Source organism: Pararge aegeria, chromosome 22 (genome assembly GCF_905163445.1).
Source record: "Pararge aegeria chromosome 22, ilParAegt1.1, whole genome shotgun sequence".
NCBI lineage: Eukaryota > Metazoa > Arthropoda > Insecta > Lepidoptera > Nymphalidae > Pararge > Pararge aegeria.
The window spans coordinates 5,573,187-5,586,863 of NC_053201.1; the positions used below are offsets into that span (position 1 = coordinate 5,573,187).

The 13,677-nt window shown below is 35.6% G+C and overlaps 1 protein-coding gene across 3 annotated transcripts in view; it reads right to left on the reverse strand.

The window, feature by feature from the left end:
* The window catches only part of LOC120633617, a 383,246-nt gene that overhangs the window by 304,128 nt on the left and 65,441 nt on the right, over positions 1-13,677 (reverse strand). For 2 of the 3 annotated variants that reach the window (XM_039903865.1, XM_039903864.1), the window contains exon 1: positions 12,396-12,798. The exons of the other annotated variant lie outside the window; for it this stretch is intronic. The gene's annotated coding sequence lies outside the window, so the exon portion shown is untranslated. Of the gene's footprint in view, positions 1-12,395; positions 12,799-13,677 lie in introns of those variants that run through there. 3 annotated transcript variants of the gene reach the window in all.

A 13,677-nucleotide genomic window follows, 5' to 3' on the forward strand; every position in this document is an offset into this window, starting at 1 on the left:
CCCCCTTATTAATACACGTGGCGTAACGTTTTTCAGTGTTTTGACATATTTAATCTGACACCACCTGTCAAATGTCAGAACTTGCCAAACAAAACGTAAACAATCAAACGTTATAACAAGTTTATTAATAAGGGTTAATGTTTAGTTTTATAATCACAAATTACATTTCATAAAGTATAATAAAACCAGCCAACAACTACCATGTTTTGTTTTAATGCTTTTGTTTGTTTTTAAAGCATTAAAGAAAATCATCACAGTCCAATAACAACAATGATCGTTCGGTACTAACACGAGAGAAGTAGAACTGCGACTGAAAGTTTTAAGATATAAAATAAAGACAATAATTAAATCGTCTTTAATGAAATCGGATTACGAGAACATAATCTGGTCTCAAACTAGATGTAAGTTGGATACGTAAAGTTGTGACCATGAACTTCAACTAAGTTCAGAACTTGGATTTTAATTAAAATACACTGCCGCAATAAAAGTCCGTTATATTACGACTATAAGTATTATCAATTCAAAGAAGTGCTAGCGTATGTTTGTGTTCCAAGGATATGATGATTTTTAATAAGATATAAAAGTGTACTTACTATTTCTTAAAGGCTTTTTATAAATAAAAAAAAGTGTGTGTGTGCAAGTCACACATGGTAGAAGTGACAACTTCTGATAAGTCCCTGAATAAGGTTAGGTTAAAATTAGGTTTTCACTGTTTCGTTATTACCATGTATAATACTACAATAGTCTTATTTTTTTCGTTTCATCTAGTTTGAAATCACAACGATTCTAAATCAGTTTCACTTCAAAAAAATAAATATGTAATGCATCATTGATACTCAATATCCGCGGAAATGTTGAATTTAAACGTCAATGAATAATTTATAAAGACCTTTTCCTTGAAAAATAAAAATATATTAATTAATAGAAAAATATATTTTGTTTCACAAAATTTATCAACCTATTTGCCAATTGATCTATTTCTTGGAATTCGGCAAACAAGATCAAAAACAAAAAAACATCTACAAGTATGTCAGAAATAAGGCTACAATATTAATTCGAACTGGTCTTACATTACAAATTAAAAATGAACGGGAGTCGCAGGCGTTGTGCGAAGAAAATAAAAGAAAACAAACGACGACATTCGGGGAAGTGGAAGTTTGCTTTGTTACACGCGGCATCCTGCATTACGCAAGGCAGGTTAATAAAGCAATTACTATGAAAATCTTTCGTCTCGCTCTAAGTATTGTTACGACGAATTTATTAACTGGTACACGCAGTTTGGTTCATTTATTTAAACCGTAGCTTTGGTTACATAGAATTAGCTAATGAATTGTAAGCGGTAATGAAATCTTTTCTTAGATTTACAAGATTATCATCAGGTTTCATCAGCGTTGCAGTTGATAAACGTAAAGTTACTGCAAATCAATATTATAATTAAACACTTATAAGAATTGTATTACATCTATTCAATATCTATAGATTAGAATTTAGTAGTAAGTAGATACTATATGCTTGATAAATCCTCATTAATCTGTGGTCGAAGTAATAGATAATGGCTACACTATGGATTTCCATCCTCCATTTTTTATATTTCCGCATCCTTATCTGCCCGCATCACGCCGCCAATTAGTTGCACACCTATATCCGCGGCAAACGCACGTCAATCTTCCGCTCATCCATTCAATAAAACCGCATGGTCGGCCGGCCAAAGAACCTTATACTGGACGATTAATAGTATTTAAACCTACATCAGTGCTTTAGTGTTTAGTGATAACCTGTGAAACCTTGTGAAGTGACGAGAAATCAAGAGAACTGCATTACGACGAACTGTAAGTCCACGTGCAAATACTTTTCTGTCCAACCCTAGTTATCCCTTGTTCTATATCCTTTAAAGCCATAGTTTAAACATTAAAAAGGGGAAAAGAATCCAGCAAAACCTAAAATATACAGTCCACTAAATTTACAAAGAAAATAAATACCATTTTATGGTGATGATTCCCCGAAAGTAAAAATGGCGTCACCATAAAATTTGGTCCTTCGAGCCGGATTTCATAAAAAATATTTGATCACTTCCATCGAATTTCATAAATTTTAGTCATTCGATCCGAAGATCGGCCGATTCGATTTAAATTCATAATTTTAGGATTTAAATTATCGTTAATCATTACATTCTATGACTTTAAAGTTCGGAATTATTATTAGTCTATGCAACTTAAAGTACGCCATATTGTAGGTATTCACTAGTTCAGTTTGTAAGTTTAATACCGCTAAGATATTGTCTACATAATAGATTTAACGTTTTGTTTACTAAGTAAAGAAGTACTAAGTATTTTATAATTATATATCTCTTTTCCGCACCGCTTGCTTAGTATTTCTATATAGTTTTACCCCGCTACTTAGTATTAAAAACGGATGAATCGTAGGTAAAGATATCTATTTCAAACGCATCATACCTACCAAACAATGCGCTCGGCCGCAGTCGTTTTTGTCGCTCGCTGCATTCAAGGTCACGCATGACCGCTAACTTGTTAATTGTTATACCTAGTTCTTTGCCCGGTTTAGTTTTTAAAATAGCATTATAACACTTGTATTTAACCGCTCGCGTCTATAAAGGGGTTGTGTGTTTATTATTATAAGACTGCAACTACTTTATATATTTACGCATTTCTTGACGCATTTGCAAACACATATACACCTTTTTATTATATTTTTATTTTTATAATTCGGTTTACTCCTTCAGAATGAATAAACCAGAGTCGGTTTCTTCACCAAGTCCATATAGCAAGGAAGAATGTAAGTTACGGTTGTTGGAAGGCAAACGGGACGTTATATTTGCTCGTATGCAAAGAATGTTTGACACCGCTATTCAAGTCGAATCGGACAGCAGTAAGCTGCCTTCTTTATTGTCTCAGGCTTCAAACATAGACACTTTACGCAAAGAGTTTGAGTTAAATTTAGATTTATTCAATGAGGCGCAGTTAATGTTGAATCCAAAGGCTATGATTAATTACCAATCGTGGACTTCATTTGAAGAAATGTTTTGCTATGTCAAACAAATAATGGAGCGTCACTCTAATGTTGATAATACGAGTTCAGAGAATGACAGCGCACGTCCTATCTCTAGTTTTCCTAAATTAAAATCCCATCTTCCGCCTATAGACTTAATGGAGTTTGACGGTCAGTTAACTAAATTTCCTTTGTTCTACCAGCAGTTTAAAAACATGATACATGATAATCCTAACTTAACCAATAATGAAAAGGTATTTTATTTAGTTGGTAGGTTAAAAGAGAAAGCCGCATCTGTATGTGCAGGATTGCCAGCCACCGCAGAAAATTATCCTATTATTTGGGAGGCGTTAATACAAAAATACGACGATCCGCGTTCGTTAGCCTGCGCTTATTTAAACCAATTATTGCAATTTAAACCGCTTGCTAGTACTAATGCTAATTCATTAGATAGCTTTATAAATACATTTAATTCTTCAGTAGAAGCTCTCAAACAATTAAAAATCGATCTTACTGATTTTATATTCTTTCACTTAGCCACGCTTAAATTAGATGCTGATACAGTTAAAATGTTTGAGATAATAAATCGCAAAAAACAAATTCCTACCTATAGGAGTCTTATAGAATTTGTGAAGGAACAGAATAAAATAATGTCGCGCTCTCTTAATAAAGGATTAGAATTACCTCAAAATAGATATAAGGGGAATTCGATTTCGAAGCCTTCTACCAAAAGTTTTGTAAGTACAGAAACTGTAAATACTTTAAATAGTGCAGCTTGCAGTTTGTGTAAAATTGGTCAACACACACATCTTTATTCTTGCCCTGCATTTATGAAGTTGTCTCCGCATGAGCGGCATTTACATGTAAAAAATAATAACTTTTGTAACCGATGTTTATCGACTCATCATAAAACTTTAAACTGCTCTTCTCAGCGAAACTGTAAAAGGTGCTCATCGGCATCACATCATACTGAATTGCATTTTGAACGCAACAATTACAACGCTAAAGATTTATTACCTAAAACGTCCAAATCTAACATAGGTAAACCGCCCTCATCTCCTAACACAATTAATTCGCCTCGCGTGTCATCAGTTATTACTGAGGCACCTTCGACAAGCTCCTCTAGTGAAAATACACTAAATAAAAATAATTTTATATCTCAGACCACAAATACCACTTTGGTATGTAACGTATCATATGATTGTTTAGAACGCGTCACAACAACCACTTTGTTAGGTACTGCGAAAATAAGAGTGTATGACAAAAATAATTGTGCACATCTTATAAGATGCCTAGTGGATCCCGCATCGCAAAGAGATTACGTTTCAATTAGTTGCTGTGAAAAATATTCGCTACCTATTAGCTTTCAGAGTCGTTTTTCTGAAGTTCAAGGCATCGGCGGAGTATCGCAAAAAATAATTGGTGTTTCAGAATTTACGTTTAAATCTCGTTTTAATGACGCGAATGAATACTCAATACGCCCTCTTGTAGTTGAGCGAATCACTTCTCAACTGCCTGACTCTCATGTAGACATCACAGCCATTGATGGTCTTATTAAAAATTTACCTCTGGCTGATGATGATTTCGCAGAACCTGGTCCAATTGATATATTACTAGGGGTAAATGTGTATCGCAAAATAGCAATGGCTGATAAAATAAATGGTTATGAAAATATGCCTTCCGCATTTGAAACCTCTTTGGGTTATATAATTATGGGCGATGCACCTATTTTATCTAAACCTAATAATTCCCGCGCTTTGTGTTTTTTCACGAGTGAACCTTTAGATAAAATGTTAGAGAGATTTTGGACAATAGAAGAGCCTCCTTCCCGCAAATTCTTAAGTCCTGATGAACAAAGGTGTGAGGACATATATACGGCTTCCACTGTACGCCAACAGGACGGAGCATATTCGGTAGATCTTCCCTTTAAAGAAGATCCTAATTTATTAGGTGATTCGTATTTTACCGCAAAGAAGCGTTTTCTCAATCTGGAAAAACGATTCATTAGAGATCCCGAACTTCATATTAGATATAATGAAGTTATTAAGGATTACCTTGATAAGGGTATCCTCCAACGCTTACCACCTGATGAACCTGCTTCACCAGGTTATATCTTAGCGCATCATCCAGTGATACGCGAAGACAAGAGTACCAAGGTACGAATCGTACTAGATGGTTCTTGTCCCACTGATTATTCTCTTCTTAAAATAGAAGAACCCTCCGCAAATAGGAAATTATCTTTAAATGATATTTTGTATACTGGTTGCAATTTGCAAGCAGACATATTTAACATTCTTTTGAATGTCCGCATTTTCCGCATCGCATTTTTTGCTGACGTCCGACAAATGTATTTGTCTATATATGTCAATTCTCCGCACCGCAAATATCAACGCATTATTTATCGATCTTCACCAAAGGACCCACTTGAAATGTATGAATTTACTCGAGTGACCTTTGGTCTCCGCTCATCGCCCTTTTTGGCATTACGCACACTGCGCCAGCTGGCTAGTGACGAGCGCCAGCAATGGCCTCTCGCTGCATCAGTGGTTGAGAGAGACGTCTACATGGACGACCTAGCTTCTTCCGCCTCATCTCTAGATGAAGCGGTAAAGATAGCTCAAGAGTTGATACAACTGTTTAAGGCTGGTGGATTTGACTTAGTGAAATGGACCAGCAATTCGACTGAATTGCTCGGACACATTCCTTCATTTCACCGCCAATCTGAGTCGATCTCTCTTGACACTGATGACTCTTTTAAGATTCTTGGTCTTCATTGGCTTCCCGCATCTGATGAATTTATTTTTAGAGTTTCGCAACCGCAAGGTGATTGTACCAAAAGAGCTATACTTTCAGCTACCGCGCGTCTTTATGACGTTCTAGGTCTTGTTGGTCCAGTCATTTTATTCGCTAAATTACTCATAAAGGAGTTATGGCTTCTAAAAATAGGATGGGACGAGTGTCCCCCTCAACACATATGTGAAAGATGGCAAAATTATATAATTGAACTGCCTATTATTCAGAATCTTAAGTATCCTCGTCATGTTGGAATAGAAGACACTTCTGAAATTTATCTTCTCGCATTCTCTGACGCTAGTGAGCAAGCATTTGGCTCTGTTTTATACTTATACGTTAAAAACAGAAATCAAAGGCCTATAATTACACTTATTTGCTCTAAATCCCGCGTAGCACCGGTAAAACCAACGGTCACGCTAGCTAGGTTAGAGTTAAATGGAATAGTATTGCTTGCTCGACTTGTAAATTCAGTATATAATATATTGTCAACCCGCATAAAAATAAAAGAAGTACTCGCGTTTTCTGATTCAGAAGTCGCCCTTTGTTGGGCACTCTCTTCGCCACACAGGTTTAATACATATGTGGCTAACCGCATCTCTCAAATTCATACGCTATTGACATCAATTAAGGTGAACTTTTATCACATACCTGGTGTTCAAAACCCCGCGGACTGTGTGTCTCGTGGCCTTATGCCCACACAGTTTTCAAAACACGACCTTTGGTTTAAGGGTCCCCCATGGTTGTCTTTATCTTCAGAAGAGTGGCCCATAATAAAGTTTTCCTCTCATCAGGTTTCTTCATTACCTGAGGAGAAAACTACAACGCACTTAATAATATCGCACGATGAATATACAATTATAAAGCTTGGATCTAAATGTTCTTCTTGGACTAAATTTCTTCACGCCACGATTTATGTACTCAGATTCATGAAAAAACTTCCGCGCAGAGATATTATTACAGCTGAAGATATCAATGCAGCTGAATTACTGATAATTCGCACAGTACAACGCTCAGTCTTTCAGACTGATATTGACAACATTAAAAATAATAAACCATGTTCGTCACAATTACGAAAATTATTTCCTTTTGTTTCTGAGGACATTCTTCGGGTGGGTGGACGTCTTGCTTACTCGTCGTTAGATTACTCGCATAAACACCCAATTTTATTACCCAAGAAGGGACACATAATAGATCTGTTAATTGATCACTATCATCGTAATCATTCACACGCTGGCCCTCAATTGCTTCTGTCTATATTGAGACAAAAATATTGGATAATATCCGCTCGTTGTGTGGTACGTCAACGCATACATAAGTGCAATGCATGTTTTAGGCATAATCCTAAGCCTACATTTCCACTTATGTCTGACCTTCCTAAGTGTAGGATAGAGAAAAGTAAGGCATTCCTACACACAGGTGTAGATTACGCTGGACCTCTCTATATCACATTGACTAGGAAACGCGGCATACGTAGTCAGAAGGCATATATATGCCTATTTGTTTGTTTGGTTACAAAGGCGGTTCATATAGAGCTAGCCTCTGATCTGAGTTCCTCCGCCTTCTTAAATTGTTTTAAAAGATTCCAGGCCAGGAGAGGAAATTGCGAAGTCCTGTATTCAGACCAAGGGACCAATTTCGTTTCATCCAAGGCTTATTTGAATGAGTTACATACCTTTTTAAAGTCAGAAGATTATTATAAGGACTTTAGTTCCGAATTAGCTAAATATCGTATAGATTGGAAACTTAATGCACCAACTGCAAGCCATTTTGGAGGAGTCTGGGAGAGTAATATTAAAAGTGTTAAAACTCTACTTTTTCGCGTAATCGGCAAACAAATTCTGACATACGAGGAAATGCTTACTGTACTTAATGAAATTGAGGCTGTACTTAACAGTCGACCTCTGTATGTTTTAAGTTCAGATCCCTCTGAACCCTCCGCGCTAACGCCTTCGCATTTTCTTTCAACCGTACCTTTGGAATTCATTCCAGCTCCAGACGTAACTGGAGAACGCGCTGGTCTTTTGTCTAGATTTTCTTTATTGGATTCTCTGGTTCAGTCATTCTGGAAGAGATTCAGAACGGAATATCTGCACAATTTGCAAGTGCGTCAAAAGTGGAACACTCCCACGAATCCGCTTACAATAGGGACTGTTGTGATAGTTATTGTACAAAACGCGCCGCCCTTACAGTGGCCACTTGGGGTCATTACTAAGGTGCTACCTGGCAAAGATGGAGTTGTCCGCGTAGTTCAAATAAAAACTAAGAACGGGACTTATATCCGGCCTATCGTTAAGTTATGTCCGCTGCCAACTCAATAATTTTATCACTAGTTCTCATTTAATCTTATTATGTTTTAGTTAATTTATTTTATTTTTCTTTATGCATTACTCTTGTATAGTATACTTACAATATTAGGTCGTATTATAAGTTGCAATTATGTTTATATCCGTTTTATGAAGGGTTCCTTCATGTCCGGGGGGATGCTTGATAAATCCTCATTAATCTGTGGTCGAAGTAATAGATAATGGCTACACTATGGATTTCCATCCTCCATTTTTTATATTTCCGCATCCTTATCTGCCCGCATCACGCCGCCAATTAGTTGCACACCTATATCCGCGGCAAACGCACGTCAATCTTCCGCTCATCCATTCAATAAAACCGCATGGTCGGCCGGCCAAAGAACCTTATACTGGACGATTAATAGTATTTAAACCTACATCAGTGCTTTAGTGTTTAGTGATAACCTGTGAAACCTTGTGAAGTGACGAGAAATCAAGAGAACTGCATTACGACGAACTGTAAGTCCACGTGCAAATACTTTTCTGTCCAACCCTAGTTATCCCTTGTTCTATATCCTTTAAAGCCATAGTTTAAACATTAAAAAGGGGAAAAGAATCCAGCAAAACCTAAAATATACAGTCCACTAAATTTACAAAGAAAATAAATACCATTTTATGGTGATGATTCCCCGAAAGTAAAAATGGCGTCACCACTATACATTCCTAACTTCACATTCAACGCATTATGCAAACCTTTTTTATTTTAACAGTACCTGCTAGTATTACGTTTTATATTACATTTTATTAGATTAATACGTATTATGAATTCCTAACGTATTTCCTTATTCGTGTTTTAAATTGTAATAATAAATTGTTATAATTCAATTATACTACAGACTACTAGTTAAGCTATTCTTCTTAACCAAATAAACTGTACCTACTTTAAATCATATTTAATATTATAATATTTTACATTTATAACATAGTATTCTCATTGCGGTCCGCAGGAAACAATTAATATTCATTGTCTTTGGTCTGGGAAAGTTGTTCATAATGAAAACAGCGGTAAAAGTTTTAAGTTGTGTTATCATAGTCCCAACGTTAATTAAAGCACGACTCAGCTAAAGAATATCCTTATATACCTGAACTAATTAGGTAATCTGTGTTTGAATATTGTTGTTCCTATTCTCCTTTCCTCTCAAACTCTTCCACTGGCTAGAGTTAGACGGCCGATTAGCGCAGTTTGCAGCGACCCTGCTTTCTGAGTCCGAGGTCGTGGGTTCGATTCCCACTACTGGAAAATGTTTGTGTGATGAGCATGCATTCATGCTCATCACACAAACATTTTCAGTGTCTTGTCACTTTGACTTTGACTTTGACTTTGATGTGTGTATTGTCGTAGTATAAAAAAAAAATTATTGCTGAAAGTTTAAAAGCTTATAACTTATCATTCCAGTGTATATCTAAGCAAATCCTGATTTAATACTAGGACATCATAGCAAAAAGTATTCGTAGTAGGCGTCGACACGTTTTGTGAAATTGGTCCTGTCAAGTAAAAGTGTTTTAAACAACCTCAACGCCATTCATGCTGTAGCACAATGGAAAGTTGTTGTCAAATCTAAGACAGAGATCACGATACTTTACTATGTTCGTGACGAAGGGTCAAGGTGCGGATACAAATAACTGACAAACGCGGGGGGTCGATAAATAAACTACAATTAGATGAACCTTTCACGTTGGTTAAACTCTGAATCTTGTTATTGCCTAATAGATATTTACAGTGAACATATTTTTAATAAATAATACTAAATTGCAATCGGGGATTTATTTTGTACATTGTGCAGTAGCGTGCACTTTATATATGCAGAATAGCGCTGCATATTCAAAAAACTATTTACAACTCATATTTGAGAAATTCTCCATTTACGTTAATATCTGCCGGGCAAAGTAGAAGCCACCACTGGCAGTGAGCAGTATTACAACTATTACAACATCGTTCTACTTAGTCGATTTCATTATCACTGTACATTTGTTCAATATGATTCTGATAGAAAAGCTAAGAAGCTTATGTCATTCGTATTGCGCTAAAACATAAATAAGTTATTACAAAATCTAAGATTCAAACACGGTAATTTACTGAGTTCGTGAGGTTCAAGGTGCGGATGTAAATAACTGACAACCTCGAGAGGGGGTCGACAAATAGTCTGCACTGATGTCAAGCTTTCAAGCTACTTATTATCATAAATTTTAATCTCCCCTATGCTTACACTTCTCGAAACATCGTCGGCCATTTAGAATCTACTAATGGTGTTTTTGAATCTGATACGAATACGATAAAACTTAGTGACAGTGAACAAATGAAGCTGTCCCCTGAAAGTTTTCTATAATGATGTCGTTTCTATTAAGATCTGCAATTTTCTATCTATGGTTCTTGAAGAAACAATCTCACATTAACACTTTAATACTTAATTTTATAACGACTGCCCTGAACTTTGACCGCTTATGAATTGTAAGCGGTCAAAATGTTCGATACCAAATAAAAATTTCATAGAACCTGCCAAACCCCATTTTGCCATATCAGGTATAAGTTAAAAATTACCGAACTCATAAAGCCGATCCCAAAGTTTACCCTAGATAACAAAATGATTCGTTTGAATAAAAATTATCAAGCTCTCAATACAAAAAGAGGGTAATATGACAAAAAATATACTAAAACTTCAGTTTCATTGATTTGAACAGGCATGAATCAAATAGATACGATGCGAAATCCTATAAATCATAATGCAATTTGAATTGCAAAATTTACTCTACCACGTGAAGTTGGTCTGGATAATGTTATTGCCATATCAGATTTAGTATGAAAGAAAGTTGGGACCCAACCGAAACAGAGATCAAGATAGTTTACAGAACTCGTGACGAAGGGCAAAGGGCGTATAGCAATAATTGACAAGGTAGAACTTTAGAGGGTCGATAAATCTTACTTTACCTTTTCAGATTACACGCTCTTCATAAATCTTACTTTCTTAGTTGTTTTCTATGAAATAAACTTGAGGAAGTTACATAAAAACAAAAACTACAAGTACTTTATTTCTTGTAGCTAGTTAAAATTGCACTATAATGAATTGGACATTTTGGAATTGTAATATAGCAAAATATTTAAAAAAATAAGGCTAAACGTGGAGTTATTTATAAACAGAAAAACGTTCTCACGTCTTATTTAAAGTGAGCTAACTTAAAATCTTACTAATGTCGGATGATCTTATTAACTATTATTTATTAATAAATATAGGTGAGTCTATCTGATTTTTAATCAGTAGGTCAATCGTTAAAAAAACCTTTTGTTTGATTTATTGCAACATATAGAATTCCCTTAACGATCAGCAATTCCGTTTGTTTCATACAAAATCTTTTTGAAATGTTTTTATATGAAACGCATGATTCATGTACGTAGTTTTCGATAAAGAAAGTGAAAACTCAAGCTTAAGTTGTAAATAAAAAATTGCTTCGATAGACAGTTTACGCATCAAGATTGTACCATGAATAGTACCTAGTAATTTAAAAAAGAAGTATAAAGGTTCTAAATGGACTAAAGAAATATAATTATAAACCGGTTCTATGGGAATCTAGAAAGATTTTATAACTTTCATAGTAAGTACCTACCTATTTATAAAACATCTAGATGTTTGTGATGATAAGATATAAGATTTTTTATTAAAGCAAACATAGCCTACAACCTTCGCATCGCAGATAAGTTGCGGTTTACATAGATTAAAAAGTGAACGGAAATTACAAGTTCCACTTTGGAACATTTCGCATACAATGCCGGTCCCACTTGCAAGCGTCGATTCGCAATTAATAAATGCTCTGACCCACTCTCAAGTACGAACTGTCGAATCATTCTTTTGCACGTTAATTAATATATTTTCAAGGAGACCTCCGGTTTCTATTTGATATAAACCTACTTGCTTAATCATTATTTTCGTTTTCGATTCAATGTCATCGCCAAATAGTTTTGGTTTACTTCTAAGAATCACTCAACAAATAACTCTCTTAAAGCATTCGTTATTTTCGCACTTAAGCACGTTTAGATCCTTTTTGTTATCATTGGGCCACAATAACGAAATACCTACACGATAAACTTTGTTTTCTTATTGGAATACCTGCAATCTTGTTTGAGAACCTTGACGATGGTTTCTTTTACTTTATTCTTTCGATTTGTATGTACAGCAATGTTAGTCTTATTAACTTTAGCGTTATGAACGAACACTTACAAAGTTTTTTGACAAAAACTTGTGAAATAAAAAGGTAGCATACCATATAACAAGTGAGATATGGCCAATCGGTGTGTAAATCAAGCGCTCCAGATGAATACCAATCACGGAATCAACTCTTTGTTATGTGATCAGTTTAACTTAGCGAACTTAGCACTTCCACAAACTCATTGCTCACATTCCACTGCACTGAATAGACACTATGCTCGCAAATACCACAGGGCAGGAAGAGCTACACACGTTTCCTCACAGACGTTAAGACACAAACTTAGCAAAGTGAAGTATGTCTCCTTGGAATCGCAATGCGAATTATGGATGGTCAAACAGACACGCGTTCAAAAACGACAGTTAAACCGACATTACCGGTGTAAAACGTTCCAAATTCGTAACGGAAAGTCGATTATTTGTTCGTACAGCGCGCGAAGGTTTACGTACGAGTGAGCTGCGCGGGCAGCGCGAGCAAACTGAGGCGCCACGGTGCCCGATTATGCGACGCGAAGCATCTAACTGAACGATGTGGACTTCAAACTTTTACATCGACGAATCGAAAAACCTCCGCGCTCTAGCGCACCTTGATGGTGGTATTTGTGCATTTAAATTGTCAGGATAACTAAGTTGCGAATAAGCTCGCAGTTGCATACATGGACAAGTCACATGGGCAAGGCTTTCAAGAAATGGCAATCATATAGATACGCAACGATTACGCATGCTTAATCGAATTGGTTGATTATACGAGTATGAATCCTGTTGATATTGACCGCGGCAATAAATGCAAAAGCAACATACGCGATCTGTAGATTTATAAAGTGCTATCAAAAGAAAATTGATTGTAAATCTATCCTTAGTATTAAAGTGAACACTCGGTACTAATTATTATAATAAATGTACCTTTTCCGCTTAAAGCTTATTAAACTCCCGAAGATAGAAAATGAATTAAAATAATTACAAAGCCACTCCTTATAGTGCAACTTAATCATGAAGCAGATTATTATTAGTGGCAGTTTATTAACGTCTGGCGACCCATTGCAGCAGTGCGGCTCCTAAGGCAGAGTTATTAAGCTAGTTAATAACAGCAGCATCTATAAGTCAATATTGAAAATAGATGTTGGAATTCTAACATCTATTTCAATGGTGTTTAATTAAACAAGTTTTCCAATTAATTTAGACTATCAAAGTGTAATGGAGAATGTAGAAATTGTTGCACTCATCCTAATCGGAAACGTTATAAATGATCTTACTAAAGCGCTAGATACTCATGTAAAGAATTGAGAACTTTAAAGTTCTTCAAATCTCAATCTATGCATAAATATTTGCATATCGGAGTT